We start from the raw sequence: 19635 nt of genomic DNA on the forward strand, positions 1-19635 counted from the left end.
TAAACCCCTTAAAGTTACAAACAAACTTTGGGAAAGTTACATCACCATAAACAAAGACACAGTTCCTTAAATTATTATTATGCAACACTGTGTCATTACTCACGCATCGACATTGCAATTATCTTCCCACTTTGGCAAATACCACTACAGCGTTGTAGGCTGCTTCAGAAGTAAAAATCTAGGCTAAATATCTCAGTGCCACCTTTACACACGGAAAAGGTTTCCCACCCTCTCGAAAAACACTCAGGTTTTATCCTGCAAACAAAGTGAGGCGCCAAAGCTGTCTCCTAAGTCTTCGGAATCCCCTATTTTAAATGCAAATTATCAGTCTGGTCTGACCCACAAGCCCGGCGATAGAGAACTATACAAAAATGAATTCGTGGAAGTGAAGTTCTGGATGTGCTTTTGTAAAACTCGCAGGCATCAGTACACATCTGGTAATCAATTTGTTAATTACTGTATCCCTCAAAAAAAAAAAAAAAAAAAACCAACAAGTTGTCTGCGATCGCTGGGTTGTGTCTCCCCCAGGTGATCTACAGATCTGGTAAGAAGACTGTCCCCACTGCCAACCCGCGCTGCTGTTCAACCGCTGCATCGCTTGGTGTTTAAACAGAAGACAAATCAAACATATTCTGGACACATTTTTATTAACAACTTGAATCCAGATAAAAAGGATCAGGTTGTAAAAAGGAAAAAAAAAAAATTGGTAACTAGTTGTCCAAGAAAAAAGCGAGACTGAGGACAAACGACCCGCACAAGAGCCTAGGACCATTTTTTCCCCTTGCTGTCGCAGAGCTGACAGGAGGCGGATGGGGTTGAGGAAGGGAGGGGGGAGGAACAGAGGGGGGAAAAAGAGGATTTAAAGCATCATCTCCCAATCTGCAAAGGTCTGGTCTCCCCAGTGCTCAGGAAGCGGTGGTAGCCATTTTCATTTTCTTTCTTTTTTTTTTTTAAGAGCGTAAAAGGAAAATAAAACAGAAAAGGTATATATCCCCCTTCCTGCACCAACAGCTCGGCTCCTCCCTCCAGAGAAAAAAGTATTTAAAAAAATCTCAGGTACAAAACCCAATCCACAGGCATCCAGTGAAGCTTCTGCAGTCAACTCGATTCGATTTGGCGAGTTGCACTGAAGGAGACGTGATCTTGAAAAATCAATCCGTGCTCGCGCCCCCGCGCCGCCGCCGCAGCCGCCGCAGTGGCCACAAAATTAGCGGCTCCGAGGACATTTTTGCCGCAGTGCACGTCCGCCGTAACCACCGAGCGCTCGGGTGAATAATGGAAGTACAGTGTGGAGACAATCAAGTTGATTTATCACGCAAAATAATTCACTGCTCCAGTCCAGCTCGTGGTCTGTCACTTTAAATCACAAACGCGCGGATACACAGATCCGTAGGCCCCACACATGCATGGCACACGTGTGTGTGCGCGCGTGTGTGTGCGCGCGCGCGCAGAGCCGAGGGGAAGGATTCCGGGCTGCTTCCAGCGAGCTTACGCGGGGAGGGAAAGAGCAAAAGGGCCTGTCACCCCGACCCCCTACCCCCACCTTTTGCAGCGTGGACAAGTGGCTTGTAATGCAGCTTGGAGCAAAATAAAGTCTGAACAAAACTAGACTGTGAGACTAGCACGTCCCAGAGTGAAAGTGAGTGACGTTAACGCAGACTCTGTAAAGACTCGGATCACTTGCAGGCAAAACTAAAATCCTCTTTTTTTTTTTTTTTAATATATAAAAGAAAGCAAAGAAAATCATTAACTAGGTTCAGATCTAAAATACTGCTTTTAAAATGCACGCACATGTCGGAGACTCAGCGACTGTAATTTCTTGGGTAAACATCTGGTGAAGACATTCCAGGAACACATCTGAAAGGAAGAAAGGCGTAAGACAGCCCCTTCTTTATATATCTCGGGTCAAAAAAGGGTTGTTAAAACTTTTTTTCTTTTTTAGAGTGTGCTCTCGATCTAAATACCTTTATGAGCTCTAAGGGTCAGTTTGGTTTGGGAGAATGGGACCGAGCTGGGAGTGACGAGTCCTGGGTTCCAAGACACAATGGTGTGTGATGTTCGGGCAGGTCTCTTTTCCTATGGCCCCATTTTTTGCCCCCTTTTCTTGCTGATAAAATCTCAGGCGGTAAATGATATGTTTTCTGTGTGTGTGTGTGTGTGTGTGTGTGTGTGTGTGTGTGTTTCACAGACACTCCATGATTCTATCTAGGATGCAATGATGATGGGGTGGAAGAGGTTTTGATGTAGAGACAAAAAGAGGTCACATTCTTCAGGTGGCATCTGTGGACACTGGAGGTAATGAAAGTGATGAGTCCAGTTTGCCTGAGTCTTTAACAATAAAGATTGTGTCTATATTAAGAGCTACTATTGTCCCAGCTCTGAAGTATATATAGCATATAATGAGTGCTCTTTGAGAATGACAATGTAATCTTGTAATTATATTGGGGAGGGAGGGTCAGCCAAAAGGATTTTGAGACTGGAACAGTATTCAATATTCTTGTTTATTTGTAGCCTGTATATGAAATGCATTAAATCCCTTGGGTAATTCAGAGAATATTAACTTTTTAGTGGGTAAGAGTTCTTCTGTGCCAGATCGGCTGTCTAGATTGACCGGATTAATAGGATTAATTACTCCCTATCTACTTTTTCAGAAAACAGCTCCAAGCAGGGTCACAGGCAGGGGTCACTGTTTGACACCCCCCTCCCCCTTATCTCTGAGGTGAGCGGTCAAGAGTGTGAGTGCTAGAGCCATACCACTAGCTAGTTTTGACATACACTAGCTGAGTAATCATAGACAAATTATTTGCTTTAGTTGTGCCTCAGTTTCCCACATTTATATAAGGGGGATTATAATGGCAACTAATTCATAGGGCTGTCGTCAGGATTAAATGAGTTATCATATTAAAGTGCTTGGAACAGAGCATGGCACATGTAACAAACAGCTCAATAAATGTTACAGGTTATTATTCCTCCAATGTAAACACAAGGAAAGCAAGGTCAGATATAATAGAGGAATCTTTGAGCTGCTCCTGGATTTCAACTAAGGCCTCTAAGCACTTTATTTTATCTGGCTTTTATGTCAGCTTAAAGCAAGGAGCTCAGCAGTCTTTATTATTATTAAGAATGGGCCAGAACATTCCCTACTAAAACTCCATTCCCATGCATACAGTAGTTATGAAATTGAAGAATTCTGCACTTGACCAGCTCAATGTAAATATGTAATATTGGCTCTATATGTTGAGTGTGTACTTATTGATGTGTGTTTTGACTATCCAGGTGGGAAGAAGCCAAGTTTTTTTTTTTTCTTTTCCTTCCCCCTTTGGAGAGAAGTTTCCAAGGCATCAGTTCCTGACTGTTTCTGTTGTGGTATTCTTTGGTACACAACTTGTTACCTTAGGCCTAGCCGCTGTCATTGAATTATGAAGTCAAAACAACCCCAAATCTCTGGCGTGCTCCCTTTGTATCATTATTAGTTTAAAGGGGAAAAGCGGCATCCTGAATTTCTCTCCTCTCTTAATGACTCCCAGAGTCCAGACTTGAACAAGGCTTTAGGAAGGGTCACAGGCAAGGAATGCTTAAGGGAGCAATTCCACTAGTGTTTGCAATTTGGGATTGGAGGCGAGCTGCAGTTAAGCTTTATAGAGGAAGTGGAGATTAGGTGTTTTTCCAGAACAAGATAGGCGCTGGCAGGCCTAGTTAGTTCCCTGCTTGTTGGAAAGTCGTGTCCCCCTTCTTTCCTCCAGTGGCACCTGAAGCCCAGGTGCACTAACTGTTCTACCAGGGGCCGGCGAAGAGACCAGGCTGGCAGGCCTGGGACGTCCGGAGTGGCATCCGACACCAAGTTTAGAGGGCGGCAGGCGCATGGGTTTTAAGTTCAACTTTGGACAGAAAGCGTCAGCGACTGTTGCTGAGAGCCGCGAGAGAAAAGTTGATTCGTTCTAAGCGCTAGCGTGAGCGCTCCAGATACACTTGGTCAGTTAGATGAACACAATATCCTAAATAAATAAATCAATAAAAGACGGTGCGCTGCCTTCTACTCCACCTGCTTGCCCTCTTCCTTCCCTTTGTGGACGCGGAATGAGACTTTAGCTGGTGAAGACTCCCCCCTCCCCATTATCACAGGCGCACACCCTTCTAAAGAGGCTCTGTAAGGTGCCAGAGAGGAAACCCAAGGTACCTATATTTCCAAAAATTTCGGGAGCCAAAGATGAGAAATCTGGCGAGTTTCTTTCCTCCCTGCCCGCAGCAACTTAGCATCCAGAAGCTGTGGGCGTCTGGCCGCGCAGAGCTTTCCAAGACGTCCGGCGTCCGGGGGACGACTTCACTGATCACAGACCCCAGTGGACCGCGGACTTTGCCAGTTTCAGAGGTACTGGGGAAACTGAGAGCAAATAAATTAAATCTACCACCAACCAGGACGACGGGGATCCCCCACTCCAGGCCTGGAGAGGGGTTGGGGCGACGGCAGGTGGACCGAATAAGCAGGAGGTGGGGAGCAGCCCGGCAAGGTCATGACCGTGAGGCCGCCAGAGGAGGCCGCGGTGCGCAGCGGCCGGGCGCCGCCCTCTGGCCCCGGAGCTGACCCCTCGGCGCGCCCCCTTCTCGGCAGCCCGCCTGGCGCATCCCTAGGGGAAGGAGGGAGCGACGCGGTGGAACCGACCCTTTCGCGGTGGAAGCTGAAATCCGCGGGGCTCCCGGATGGCTGTCCCGTAAGGATGTTCGGATGCTCAGCACAACTGACCTTTAGAAGGGGCTCTTTGCACTGGTCCCCCTTTTTAATGGCAACCTGTGAGAAACTTTTGTGCCCTCCCCTCCGTGTCTTCTTGCCCCGGGAACTTGGCCCAGACGACCTAGTTCTCCACATTAATTCGTGGTCCCACCTACTCAGCAGCCCCTTCTCTCAGACAGACTTCTAGGGTGTCTTCTAATGAAGGGAACAAGTTCAATGCCTTTTTCCTTTGGGGGGAGCATTGCGTGATTTAAAAATCTCCTAGGTGTTACAAAACAAGCCAGACCAAACAACAAAACCAAAACCAAAATGCGCTGCTTTCCCGTGAGTGTAGAGTGGAGTCAATCCAAACCTTCCTTAGGCCAGTCTGAGTCTTTGGTCAGATAGTCGAGTTCCTGAATCTTTCAGGAAAACAGAGAGCCCTTTTCACACACTTCTGGAGGGGACTTAATAAGACTGCAATATATTACCACGTTTAAAAGGTTTTTGCAGAGGCAAGATTTCCTAAAAGCGACTTGCCAGCGATGCATGGAAAAGCAAATCCGCTTATAGAGAGGAGCCGCTGAAGAGGAAGGGGGGAGAAGGAGCCCCAATTAAAAACCGCAGTTTCCAACTTTTGAACCACAGCACTGATAATTGTGGGGATGTGGGGGCTGCTGGAATGTAGTGACTGCCTCTGGAGCAGACAGGTTGTAGACCTCCAAGGCTGTTTTCAGTGTTGGCTGGAAGTCTCCAGACTTCTTTTCCGGTAGCCTTTCCCCTCAATGGCCGAAGTTAAGTCCCCCCCTTTTGTGTTTTGTGGGTGTGTGCTCGGACCCTGTTTGTGTGTGTGTGTGTGTATGAAAAGCCTTGCTCCTCACACACTTGAAGTGCATAAGTTTTTGTTCTTTAGCTGGCAGAGTGTGGACCCAGGATGGGGATGTGGGTGCCAATGCGGGTGAAATCCTGTGTTTGTGCCAGTTTGTTGTCTGACCCCTCACCCTACTGCTGAGGAATGGGCCTAACACAGCCTTCATCTCCAGAAACTTTTGCTGGAGTTTCTCTCTAAGACAAATCATTTAATTATTTTGATCTGAAGGTTTTGGTATTTTGTATAATGAACTCAAGAGAAAAATCGCTGAGTGTGTAAGTTTTGTGATTTCTCTGAGCTTATAAAGGTTCTGGATCCCATAACTCTGAAGGGAAAATTACTAAGAGTCTTTTGCCCAGAAAGTATAACCTTCTGGGTTCATGAGGGTATGGATAAGGAAGTACCGCTTTCCATAAACTTTAACACATCCCAAACCAGTGCACCAAGTCTCAACTACCCCGCCTTTGGGAACACACATGCATCCCCCAGGTATTTCTGGTCGTCTGGTGGTTACCAGGCTATTTTGCAGCATGTTCTCAAACTATCTCTTTGAATGGCCATTCTAACTTTTACAAAGTTTCTTACTGTTTACCAGGATAAGTTGCACTTGCCCTGTGTGCAGCACAAGCTTGCCTTTGAGCCCTTGACATGCTTCCAACCCTGTACTGGGAGTGTTTTAAAGGTTACATTTTAGTCTTAAGGGATAAAAATGTTGCTTTCATCCTGTATACCCAGAGTGCTGGGGGTAGAGTGGCCAAGTTTGTAGGAAACCCGATCTCTTAGCTTTGCTAACATCAGGAGGATAGTTTCAACACACCAGTCCTTGCCTGCTAAAATGTCAGAGCAGAGTACTCGGGGCGCACTGCATACGGGTCACCTGTTTCTGTCCACCGGCGGGTCCCGCCTCCAGCGCCGGGGATGCTGGGCGTTAGGGATGTTACACACACCTGCAGATTTTAAAGCAGCCCATGAGAGCGGGAGTACCCCCTTTTCCGTCAGGGCTGCTTAATGTAGCAAGTGCTAGACCTTCACAAAAAGGAAAACATTTTAAGTCTGTCCTTTCTTAGGAAGCGCTTAGAGACCAGGCCCACCAATATTCCGGATAAAGTTAACGCTACAGAAATGTGTGGTGCATTAGGAGGCCGACTGGGGACTCAATGAAGACCAGACTGTTACAGTTAATCTCGCCTCCCTCTTTTTGTTTCCATGGCTCTATTTTTTCCTTCGGTCTTTTTCCTTCCCTAAAGGGTTTCCTACCCCCCCCCCCCTTTTTAAATGAAGTAGACACTAAATTTGAGAGTTAATGTTGCAACCAAACTCTTCGGAATCCACCGCTCAGTTCGCTACATCTTTGCTGCCTGTAATGACAGCCACTATTGTTCTTAAAATTCACCAAACTAACTCTTTCAAGTTCTTTGAGAAAGTGTAATAAGTCTTAATTGGAAAACACCGCCACCGCCCAGTTCTCATGTATTTTATTTCCTCAGATCAAGGAAGAGGACCCCAAGCGAAAGAATAAACTTTATGCAGATTATTTTTTAGCGATTCTTCTTACTAAATCGTGCAGCTCCACGCGATTCCCCTTGTACCTCTTCCCCCGGTGTCCTCACTAACCCACTCAGCAATTGTCCCCAGACGACTCTGCGGGTAGTGAAACCCTCCGAGAGGAGCCTCCACGTACTTGCTCCCTCGCTAAAGCGCTCAGTTTCAAAAGTTCTGAGAATATCTTCTTCAGAAACTACAAATGGAGCAAATCATTTACCTAAGTCATTCAAGAGCCTCTATAGGAAGGACTTTGGAGGATGATGATCCTTATAATGCGGTACTAATGAAAATCCCCTTGGTCCCTCTCTCTTGGCCTCACGAGGGACGGCGTCCGCTCCCTGTCTGCGGTAGAGAGGCCCCGGCCAGCGGCGGTCCGGCGGCCCCTCCTCAAGTGCCCCAGATGGCACAACCAGCGCGCAGAGCGACAGCAGCGGCTCCAGACGCCGCCGGGGCCACTATCCCATCCGCCGTCCCTGGCCACCCCCTTCCCGCCTCCCCCCACCCAGCGCGGGCCACTCCTAGGCTTTCCTTCTCACCCTCCCCAGTGATTTTATGGGGGGGGTGGGGGGGTGGGATGTAAAATGGGAACGTTCCCTCCATCGTGATGCCCAATTGCTCAGCTGTCTCCCACCGGAGTGGATTGTAATTAAAATCCGGGAATTGAATTTTGCTGCGAAATCTTAGTTTCCTAGGGAGGGGCTGGAGGGAAGGAAGACCCTGTGGAGATCGCGGGCCAGAGCAGCCCCCCACCCCGCCGCCCTGCCTTCCCGTAGGGAAGATGAAAGCGAAGGGTCCCTGGAGGGACTAACAGGCTCCCCCGCCCGCCCCCCCACCCCCCATGGGGCTAAGGCTTTAGGGAAGAGGAGACCGAGGCCAGGCGGCGAGTGCAGGGCGGGGGCTTCAGGTCCCGCGGGCCACCGAACCCCCCTTCCCAGGCTGGGGCGCTCTTGGCCCTGCAGGTGCACCCCCGCCCCCTTTTAGGCCCCTCCTTGGAAACCGCCTTCCGGCCCAAGTTCTGTTCTCGGAGGCTTTGAACGAGGCCTTTCAGAAGTTTTTTAAAGCTGCCCCGCCCCGCCCAGCACTCACGGGGTCACACTCTCCCCCATCCCTCCACCCCCGCTCCAGCTGCCGGCAAAAGGGGGTGCGGGGAGGGAGCGGAGGGGGCAGGCTCAAGGCTCGGGGATCCAAGCACAAAAACCAGGGGCGGCTGGCTCGGCCTAGAGCGCTTGGAGATCGGCGCCTGAACCCTACCTCGGAGGAAGCTCAGGCTAACTGCTCGCCCGGCGCGCCAGCCCCGAGTGGGGGAGGGCGGAGAGGTGGAAGAGAGACCGGGCAGGGGGGCACGGCCACATTGCCAAGGTTCCTTTGCAGAGCTCGCCAAGAGACTATTTTAATTGGCCTTTAGGGGAGGCAGCTGGTGACCCGTGTCCACGTTCTCCAAGTTCCCCTGAGCGAATCAGGGCGCCACCTACAGGCGAGCTCCAGGTAGCGGGAGGGAGAAGGGAGCGCCGGCCAAGTGCTGCGGCCCCTCCAAGCAGGGCCTGGTTGGTGCAGAGCCGCCTCTGAGCTCCAGCGTCCGAGTTCTGCCCTCTAGTTACGGGTCTGCGGGCAGCAGCAAGCGTCCCGAGGGCCCTGGGGAGCGGGGAATTGGGGGGGGGGGGTGTAAATACAGGAATTGGGTTATTATACCAAAGAAGTTTCTCCACTCAGGCAGTGAGTGCAGCGTGTTTCTTTGAGAAGAGTAGCTGTGTGGCCTTGGACAAGCTGCCTAATCTTTCTGAGTCTCGGTTTCCTCATCCTTTAAAAGGGGAGCAGTGGTACAGTTTATCCCTCGCTTTTGGAAGTATGAGCCAGCCACTTCACTTTCACCAAAGACCCACCTTGGTACCTGTTTTCGAAAGCAGAAAGAAATGGAAGAGGACTCTTGCAAAACTAGCCATCAGCGTTTGTGTTATGGCCAGCCCTCAGCCACGCAGCGAGTCCCCTGAGCAGTTAGAGTGGCGCCCCCAAGCTCCTGCCCCGGGAACTACAGTCAGCATCTCAGCATCCAACCCGTAAAGCTTTGAATTCTCTGTGAGCCTCTGTGCTTATTTTGTGAGTCCTTTTAACAAGATGTGTGGTAAGGTATCAGAACAGTCTAGGAGAGCTTATTTTTTTGGGCTTGGGAGCACTAAAATTTTTTTCACATAGAATATAATAATAATTGTCTCTGTTTTACACCATTTCGGTCTACAAAAGGTTTCATAGAAACGCTCTACCTTCAGAAGGGGGGTGGAGGACCTGCGTCTGGCGGGGTCCTTGTGAAAATGAAATGAGATAACGTAGGTGAAAAACTATGGTGACTTGTAGGGAGTTTTCAACTATTTCTAATATGAAAAACGGTTTTTTATCCTAAGAAATCGAACATACAAGACTTTGGCTAGCTGCGTGCTGTTTCTCAAAGATTAGGGCCTTAGAAGAAGATAAAGGGAACCGAAGAGGCTTGAGTGTCTGATTAGGATAGAAGGATGGGTTAGTGGAGGTTTTAACAACTACTCTCTAGCTAATCCCCTTCCCACAGACAAATAATAACCTATTTGTGGATCACTTACTATTACCACATACTAGTACCTCATTTAATTAAAAATTTTGCTACCACCTTCTAAGGTATGCCTTACCCCATTTTAAAGATGAAGAAATAAAGACATCAGGTTGCAAGGTATAATTGGTTCACTTTTTTTTTTCTCTACTTAAAAAAATTCCCATTCCAAGGTCCTCTGGCTGGCTCAGTCAATAGAGTATGTGACTCTTGATCTCAGGGTCATGAGATCAAGACCCACGTTGGGCATAGAGAGTACTTAAAAAAAAATTCCTGTCCCAGATATTTCAGAATCTACCCTTAACATCAGTTCGTTAAGCACATCCTATGTGCTTGGTTACTATATTAAATAATTGTACATGTGAGGTCTCCTGTAATTCTCATAATACCTCTGTGAAGTAAGAGTTCAAGTTCTCTCATCACAGAAGAGGAAATATTGATTCAGAGACTTCAGGGGAATCTGTTAACATCCCACAGCCAAGAGGTGCAGCCAGGTCATGGAGAGCCCAGATCTTCTGATTACACATCTAGATGCCTTCTGATGCACCATGACTTAGGATGGTCCCAACTAGTGTTAGCGCACTTTAAAAAGTTATCTAGAAAGGTCTGGCAGGAGAAGGGGACACCTTGGTGTTTTTCCTGTGTTGGAGGTATAGTAAATAGTAAACGATGGTGCTAATAGCCTTGGTAATGGTGGAGTGTGACAATGTTTCCTAAGGAAATACTGATGGTGGAAGAAGGGGGCAGGGGTGCGAAGGGAGAAGCCAAAGAATGAGCTGACTTACACTTTTATAAATATGAATAACATTAAAGAAAGAAATATGACCAAATCAATCAAATATCACTATAACAAATACCATTACACGGAAAAGGTTGGTACAATGTGGCTATTGCCAAATCCTGGTATTTGACCTTGGCAGATAGTGCTTTGGTGATTCGGCTATAAAAATTATTTAGTAAGTATCTTTTACATTAAATATTTCTGCTGGTTCATGTCCATGTAATAGCAACATTTTATGATGAAAGGACTGGACTGTTCAGGGAGGAGAGTTACACTCCTTTCATTGCTTTTGTTTTTCCATTGTGTAGCAATTACTCATTAGTTCCGTTTCTTCTTACCTACCTAAGTACCAAATCAAACCACCATTCCTCCCCAGAACAACTGCCTTTCACATCTGAGAATAACTAAACATACACAAGGCCTGAGAGTTAAATGATAAAATGCTTTGGCTTGGGGCATTGTGTGTAAATTCGTGCATTCCACTTTCTTCTTTGTCCTACTGGGCCCCGCCATGATGCTTCTGCTTGCCAATGCATTACCAAGACCTCAGACTTCAACTGCCTTTCACCTTCAGCTTCTATACATTGTTTCTAATGATATAACAGATTTTCATTTTGAAACAAATGCCACAGGAGATTCTTTAGCAGGAAAACCCAACTGGGTAACTAACACCATAAAGGTATCAAATTTAAGGTCAGATGGCTTTGGATTGTCGGTTTTGGGGAACGAGTTGGTAATTAGTTAAGAAGGAAAACATGTTGAAACCAATACATATTTGTGGAATGTATTTGACATGTTCCAAATGTTCTAGATGCTAACAGAGACATAACAGAGTTTATATTCTAAGCTTTAGAGTAGAAGCTTCTCCTCTCTTCCATTCCCTGGAGCCATGCCTTAGTGCTGTTGGAATAGTGATGTATATCCTAGCTCAAATGTCAAGCTGAAATATTTCCTTCTGAAATTACTATCTTCAGACTAGAATTTTAATGTAATCATTTCGTCATCTTTAGGTATGGTTATATAAATGAATGAATGGAGAAAGGACTTCAGGAAAGGTGGGAGCTATAACTATGGCCTCACCTCACACAGTCACCCATATATACATTTATAAGAGACAGCTTTGCACTTGAGACACTATTTTATTCTCTAATGTGGAACTGTGCTTCTATGTCATGGAAACACCTATCAGTCATTGTAAGTGTGTGTATGGGTGTATATCTATATCTTGGAGATATTAGCTACTTCTTTTTGGTATCCTTCTCCAACAGTGAGCAATCCAGGGCTCTTTTTAGTAATGAAAGGGCGGATTCAATCTATAAGCCAGTTTGAAATTCATTAGTGTTGACCTTCCCCAGTCCCAGTCTTAGAACTTTTGACTGTGGGTATCTCCCCAAGTCAACTGCAGGTCAGCTCTGAGAACGAATATACTTAATAAAATGGAATGGCTTTTTACAACAGACAGGTGTAGGGGTTTGTTTGAGATGCTGAACTGCTGTTCCTGATCATGGGGAATTGAATTTTCTGCCAAAGCCATTGGTGAGAGTCTAATAAACTGATGTTACATATTATTGGTATTAGATGGCCCAATCTGATGAGATAGTTGCTCAGAAAGTCAATTACTAGAATCCTGTAGTAAAAAGCAGTATTTCCAAAGAATTTTGATGCTACAAAAGATAGTAGTATAGCGTGGACTCCTGAGTGCCTGGAGACAACAGAGCTGACTGAATTTCAACAAGAGGGGCACAGCCACATGTTTATTTGAAGAACCCTTAAAGATGCCCTGAAGGAGCTTAAAGATCATGGGAGCAATTCTGAAATATTTGAAAGAGAAGAAGGGGTTATATTAACACGGAATGTTTTAGGCTGAAGACATTGTCATATTTGACCCATATAATCTTCACTAATGTTGCAGCACAATGCTCCCATTTCACAGATGGGAACAGAGACCCATAATTATGTATGGTAAAGAGGTATAGATGAGACTTAGACCTAGTCCAGTCTGGCCCCAAAACACATGTTTTCCTGCTTTATTCACTCAATGTCCAGCCCCTCAGCCTTCTCAATCTGGCCTCAGTTTACTTGTCCAACTTTATCTTCCAAAAGGAATGATTGGCTTTTTTCCTGTATGTTTGAGTTTGAGTCTTAATTATTGAGTCTGAGCCTACACAGAACAACCTCTAATCTCCAAGTCACTTGCAGGGACACCCAGGTACAGAAATTCTGAGACTCCAAGAGCCAAGTCTAGTTGTACTCACCCTTTATTGGTACATCCAGCCTGGCGGCACCATTTGAATATTTAGTCAAACCAATTTATTCCTTTTCTGAAGTTTGCCCTCTCTAACCAGCTTGCAAATCCCTATTTTCATTCTCAACAGCTGCCGGTGCCTGGGTCAGTGCTTTACACGTTGTTGTCTATCTAGAAATATTGGCTGGTTGCTTGTAACGCATCCAACCTGCCCTCACTTCTTGCTCTCTCCTGTCCCCCACCACAAAGGCTGGTGCAGAAATATGACAAAAGGGGCAGGTTCAGCCAGCTACTCCTCCCTCCGTCCCCAGGCTGTCACCCTCAGGCCCCAAATAAAAGGTTTAAGGAGGCTAGCTTCTTGCCTCAGCTCTAACAAACCCACACTTCCCTGTGGTCAGAAGGTTCTTTCCCTCCACAACCGCTGGGGCTGAACCTAGGCTCTCTTACTGGTACACCGACTGGGAAAGAGGAAACACGTGCGTGCTGTGGGTGTGTGTTGCCGGGGTGGGGGGGCAGGAGACGGTAGCAATGGGGGGGGGCACAACGTGGGGTGGTGGCGGCGGGGAGAGAACGTTTTTCAGGGAACCCGAGAGCCACACTACTTGCGACTGCGACCCCCAACTGTCCCAAGGGAAACAGCGGGCCTAGCTCTTTTGTCAGTGAGGCATTTCAATGGCAGCGCGGCCGGCTCCGCTCAGGTGGCCTCGCGGGGTTCGCAAGCCTTCTCCGGGGGAGGGCGGGGGGGGCTCGGCCCTGGACGATTCCAACAAAGTCTCGACGGCAGGCACCAGGCAAGGAGAGGCTGAGAACCGCCTCCACTCCTCTCCCGCCATCGCAGGCCCCCTACTCGCGGGAGCTCCCCAGCGGCCCGCGGAGGGGCAGGTGCGGGGCTGAGCCGGGCCGCCCGCATCCGCTGCCGTCCAAATGCGGGGTTTGTCTCTTTCCCGTCTCCGGAGACCAGGGTCCCCTCTCGCCCTCCGCGCTGGCCCCGCGGAAGGCACGGCCGGGGGAGCCCAGCACCCCGGCCTGGGCAGCGCGCTCGCCCGGGGACGCTGCCGGGGTGCCCGGGGAGGGGACCAATTCCTATCTCCACCCCAGCCTCCTTCAGCTGCGCAGTGCGCGCACAGAACGTCGGCGGAGTTGCAAGACACTTTCTCGAGTTGGGCTTTCCGTTTGTGAACGGGGTGAAAAGTTTATCCGTCCCCTAAGCGCGCCTCCTGTTACCCGGCGGCTGCTAGCGGACACCAGAGGGCGCCCTTTTAATGCGCTTCGGTCGGGGACCCGCGCTCTGGGAGAGCGGCCGCAGGAGGCTGCGCTGGGACGCCGTTTCCCCGGGGGGAGCTGCCGTCTCGGGGACACAACGCAGCGCCCTCTTCCCTGTCGCGTTCCCTCCGTGGTGGATAGGGTGTGTGTGTGTGTGTGTGTGTGTGTGTGTGTGTGTGTGTTTGGGGAAGTGCTGACCCCGCATGGCTCAGAAGGCCCTGCGGCGAGGCCCCCTTTCCCTCTTCGCGAGAGGCGGGCTACTGCAGGGGTTCACTCCCTGGCTCCTGTCACCGAATGTGAATGAAGGGTGCCTGCGACCTTCCGTGTGAGGAGCAGGAGGGGTTCCCCAACTGAAGCCGTGCCCCCCTCTAACTGCTAAGGAACAAGTCTGCAGGCGTTGTTCAATTGCAAACGACTAATTAATTTTCCAGCACTTGTGCAGAATACTTTAAAATGGAAAAATGAAGGTCTTCAATGAAAATGAAGCTTGATAGTGTGCACCTGCCACTAATGTACGGTGCACGGTAACTTCCCCTCATTAGAGAGATGACTTGGGTTGAGAACAAGTCATATAGTGAAAATCACTTCAACACGTGCCTGTTCATATGCATAAACTCCTGTGTACCAGATGGCAAAATATAATGACATCTTAAACAGCTAATTGCATAAACCTTGTAATGCAGATAATTGCTGTACCAAAGTAGGAGTTAATAATTTCCCACTGTATTGCCTGGCTTCAGAGTAATCCTTAAGGAAAGTTGTGACAATTCGAACACACTAAAGTTCACCAAGCGGTAATTAAAACTAGCACTTAAATCATTTGACTTTCAAACCCTTAATTATGATGCGAAAGAACTGCTTTGTGGAAATCCAGAATTTATGGATAGTTACATGATAACATTTAATGCCTATATTTCATCAAGTTTTCTTTCATGGGCCTCATGTGGCATAATATTATAGGGAGTCCATGAGGGTATAGTCTATTTCCCAAAATTATTTCAATAGTGGGAGCTTTGCATTTGGGAGCGTATTAACCTCTGCTCCCAGGTGGGTCTGTTGATTACTTTCAATTTATGTTTATTTATAGAGCCCCTACTATAATAACTAATTCTAAGCCTCACCCTGTGCCTTGCATTGTTCTAAGCACTTATAAGTATTATCTCATTTAATCCTCGAAACAGCCAACTGAAACATGTATTGACATCCCCACTGTCCAGATGAAAAAACCCAGGCACAGAGATGCTCCGCAATTTGCTCAAAGTTAGCTGGAAGCCACGGAGCCAAAGTCAAGGCAGTCTGGCCCCAGAGCCCACGCTATTTACCATACTGCTCTCCTGTCCCCTGGGCTAAGCCAGGACCTTAGTAGTGCAATGTTTCTTACTCATTTATTTTCTGATCATATTTAGTAATAATGCTAAAATAACATTGTTAGAGTTATAAAAGGCAGTTGGCAGGCAGGTATATCGTTGTTGATTTTAACTTACTAGCTTACATCATGACATATTTCAGAAATAGATATCTGCTGTTTTCCATAGGACAGTTCTTCAACGGTACATAAGCCAAGAAAAGTAACTCACTTTTGAAACTCAGTTTTGATTATACCAACATCTAGTGTAAAAAGCAGGCGTAGCTTAGTGTTTCTACTTCTCTGTCTTCACAAAGACTAAGATTAGGTTTCAACACCTTAATGAGGATATACAAGAATGAACATAGAAAAAATCTTCTTTATAGAATAGTGACATATAGTATTTTTTCTCCTTGTTCATATTGCAGTTTCCCTTTCCTCAGTTTGAGCAGGCATATGTAGCATAGGATGAGAGATACCAGTTATTTCCCTAGTATGGGGGCCATAGCATTTGAACTCCCACCAGTAGATTCCTTTCTGTGACTTAAGCACTCTCTCCTCTGGGCTGCTGCTAAGATCCTTAATTCAGTGGGAAGCATATTGGTCTAGAGGCCAGAAGGCTGTAGTCTCATTCTAGTTTGGTTGTGAGGCTGCAGTATGACCTTGGGCGAGTCACTTCAGCTTCCTGAAATTGTCTCTTTGCCGTATAAATAAAGGGCTTGGCTTGTGATTACCTCACATCCCTCCCAAGTGGATCATTCTAGAATGTTATGCAACTACAGCCCACCATTACTTGAGTGGGAACAAGATTTTTAGGTTGATTTTCCTTACAAAAGAAAATGAAAGTCCTGGATTTGGGGGGAATGAATGGACAAGTGTCTCTGGGGGGAAGAAGAGTTTAATGAGCATTTTCCCAGGGGCAGTGCTCAGGCTATTATCAGGTGAAATAAGACATAGTCCTAGACATCATGAGTTCTTTTTTTAAAAAATATTTTTATGTTTATTTATTGATTTTGAGAGAGAGAGAGGGAGAGCAAGTGCATGCTAAAGTGAGTGGTGGAAAGGCAGAGAGAGTGAGAGAGAGAGAGAGGGAGAGACAGAATCCCAAGCAGGCTTCACGTTGAGCATGGGGCCCAGTTCGGGGCTTGACATGGGGCTCAATCTCATGACTGTGAGATCATGACCTGAACTGAACTCAAGAGTCGGTCGCTTAACTGACGGAGCCACCCAAGCGCCCCTCATGAGTTCTTAATGCAGCGGGTGACACTGACAAGTAAGCAGAGGAGTACCATGAAGAGTGATGGAGATTAACTATAGAGACAGGAGTGACTCCTATGCCAGGCTGCAGGACTCATGGGAAATTTCCTGGTGGAGGTGATTGACTCCTGAGCTGAATTTTGAAGGATAAGTTGAGTTGACAGTGAATAGTAGAAGGGCATTCCATGCAAAGGACACTATATCCATGGTATAGGGAAGAAGAGAGAAAGCATGGGTCTATCTGGGAACTGAAAGGAGGTCATTATTTCTGTCTGTTAAAGTGTGAGTTTGAGGAGGAGAAGGTCTAGGCAGGAGAGGTAGGTCAGATCTCAAAAGGCTCTCTTAAGGAGTTTGGACTTTGTTAGTACAGGGTAGTTCAAACTGAAGTTTGTCTATTTTAGGATGTTGCTTAGGTATTATACTAATTTCCGAGTTACCAAAAAGAAGTTTTTTACTCATTTACTTTGTCTGCTTTTTTTAAAAAAATTTTGTTTAATGTTTTTATTTATTTTTGACACAGAGGGAGACAGAGCATGAGCTGGGGAGGGGCAGAGAGAGAGAGGGAGACGCAGAATCTGAAGCAGGCTCCAGGCTCTGAGCTGTCAGCACAGAGCCCGACGTGGGGCTCGAACTCACGAACTGTGAGATCATGACCTGAGCTGAAGTCGAACACTTAATTGACTGAGCCACCCAGGCGCCCCCACATACCCTTTATTAAAAAGCAGACAGGGGCTCCTGGGTGGCTCAGTCGGTTAAGCAATTGACTTCAGCTCAGGTCATGATCTCACAGTTCGTGAGTTTGAGCCCCGTGACGGGCTCTGTGCTGACAGCTCAGAGCCTGGAGCCTGCTTTGGATTCTGTGTCTCCCTCTCTCTCTCTCTCCCCCTCCCCTGCTCATACTCTATCTCTGTCTCTCTCAAAAATTAATAAATGTTAAGAAAAAAATAAAAATAGAGAGTATGTGAATATACACCAGAAGGAGGAGCCCTACTTTGGCCACTGGAGGGCTGGAAGTCAGTTTTTCCTCCTTGGTGATCCTCAGTAAACCAGCTTTCATACAGTCCTACCCCCGTGGAAAGGGATGGCCTCCAATGCTAAGCCTCTAAATCCCTCCAATCCCCAAGCTGGTGGTTTATTTTACATACCAACAAAGAAATCAAAGTCACAATGATAGCAAAAGACAGGACAGGGAACAGTTAGAATCCTTTTTAAATTGCTTTAAAATGGCAAATCTCACCTATGTTTATAAGGAAATCATTTCTCAGAACCTCTGATCTGATTTTAGGAATTGAACATTATTGCTCTCAAGCACTGTTGTTGGAAGTATACATTGATAATGCTTTTCCGGAAGTCAACTTGACAGTATATATAACGCTTTGTATCTTTTGAACCTGTAGGAATTTGTCCTAAGGAAATAATCATGAACTGTTCAAATATTTGACAGAATAAGGTCTGTGATAATGGTTTTATAGTGATGAATAATTAGAAAAATTTTGATATACACTTTTAGAGAATTATTCAGATGAATTATGGTATATACATACTAGAATACCATAAAGCTATCAAGATGTTGTGATATAGTAAATGAATAAATTCTATTATAAAATAAGGATAGTGTGATCTTATTTTTGTTAAAAATGTATATATGCATAGGAAGAAGAAGGAAATATATTTCACAATGGTAAACTTGTAAGTGGCTTTTATTTTCTTCCTTTTTATGTTTCTATTTTCTAAATTTTTGACAGTGAGAATGTAAACTTTTGTAATAAGAAAGCAATCATAATAAGAAAGCATAACAAGAAAATATGTAATTTATGATGTATGTAAATGTTATGTATATATTTATGTAATATAAATTATGATTACTTATATCCTTCCAGTTTTTATCAAAACAAATGGGACAGACTTGTACATCCATCAAGTAATGACGGACAAGGTAATTTGGACTGATCATCTTGCTGAAGACAATGAGAAGAGCTGATGAAAATACAAAAATATCTGCTTTAAGCCATTACAGAAGTGACAAGGTAGTGAAGAATGACCTGGGTAGGGTCTAGAGGTGAGGGAAGCCCAAGAAGGAAGCTCAGCATTTGGGCTTACGCTTCCACAAGGGGACTTTGCCAATTCAAGAGAAGGTAGCTGAGGGGTGGGATAAGGCAGGGAGAGATTGGCAATTGGGAGTATGAGTGAACCAGAAACAGAGAGGTCCAGCAGGGATGGAGAATAGTTCTGAATCATCCTTAAGTTGGATCGAAGTGATTATGGCTTGAAGGCAGAGACAAATGTAAATCTTCTGTGGGCGAGCTAATGTCATCCTAGGCCACAAATTAATTCTATAAACAAATGCTCAATTACAGTAAGTATTATGCAATAAAAGAAAATAAGGAGGCATGTGAGGAGACAAGATGGCAAGAATGGAAACTCACAAAACCCCTCGGCAACAGAAACAGGCCCACGGAGATTCCAGATATAGGAATTACGAGACACAAACTTTAAAATTGTTATGGCCAATGTATTTGTAAGAGACATACCTAAGCATAAAATATGGAAAAGTCAGGACACCTGGGTGGCTCAGTCAGTTAAGCGCCTGATTTCGGCTCGGGTCATGATCTCGCAGTCTGTGAGTTTGAGCCCTGCATCGGGCTCTGTGCTGACAGTGCAGAGCCTGAAGCCTGCTTCAGATTCTATGTCTCACCCTCTCTCTGTCTCCCCCATTCACTCTCTCTCTCTCTCTCTCTCTCTCTCTCAAAAATAAACATTAAAAAATTAAAAAAAAAAAAGAAAGCAATTTAAGCTAAATATTAATGAGAAATATGTGTCTAGACTCGTGGGATACAGTGAAAGCCATGCTGAGAGGAAAATCTGTAGCTTTAAAAGCACATATTAGAAAAGAAGAGAGGCTGAAAATCAATAAGCTGAGTAGCTATTGAAATAGTGTAGAGATAAAGCTGAAACTTAAACTCAAATAAAATAAAAAGTAGGAAATAATAAAGACAAGAGCAGACAAATGATATAGAAAACAAACATAGAGTAGAAAGGATC

The 19635-nt window shown here is 46.0% G+C and overlaps 1 protein-coding gene and 2 long non-coding RNA genes across 4 annotated transcripts in view; 1 reads left to right on the plus strand and 2 right to left on the minus strand.

Annotated features, from left to right (window-relative positions):
• NFIA (nuclear factor I A) overlaps positions 1–19635 on the minus strand; it is a 571401-nt gene that overhangs the window by 389025 nt on the left and 162741 nt on the right. The gene's annotated exons all lie outside the window — the stretch shown is intronic.
• Positions 627–4708, minus strand: LOC109266772 (uncharacterized). The gene is made up of 2 exons (XR_002079852.2): positions 4178–4708; positions 627–1857 (listed from the first exon to the last, which is right to left on the minus strand). It is a non-coding gene; the product is annotated as an uncharacterized LOC109266772 (long non-coding RNA).
• Positions 1761–19336, plus strand: LOC128774904 (uncharacterized). Its single transcript, XR_008419412.1, has 2 exons — positions 1761–1874; positions 18474–19336. It is a non-coding gene; the product is annotated as an uncharacterized LOC128774904 (long non-coding RNA).

This window comes from Panthera pardus, unplaced genomic scaffold, assembly GCF_024362965.1.
Source record: "Panthera pardus isolate Hobbes unplaced genomic scaffold, ASM2436296v1 HiC_scaffold_11, whole genome shotgun sequence".
NCBI lineage: Eukaryota > Metazoa > Chordata > Mammalia > Carnivora > Felidae > Panthera > Panthera pardus.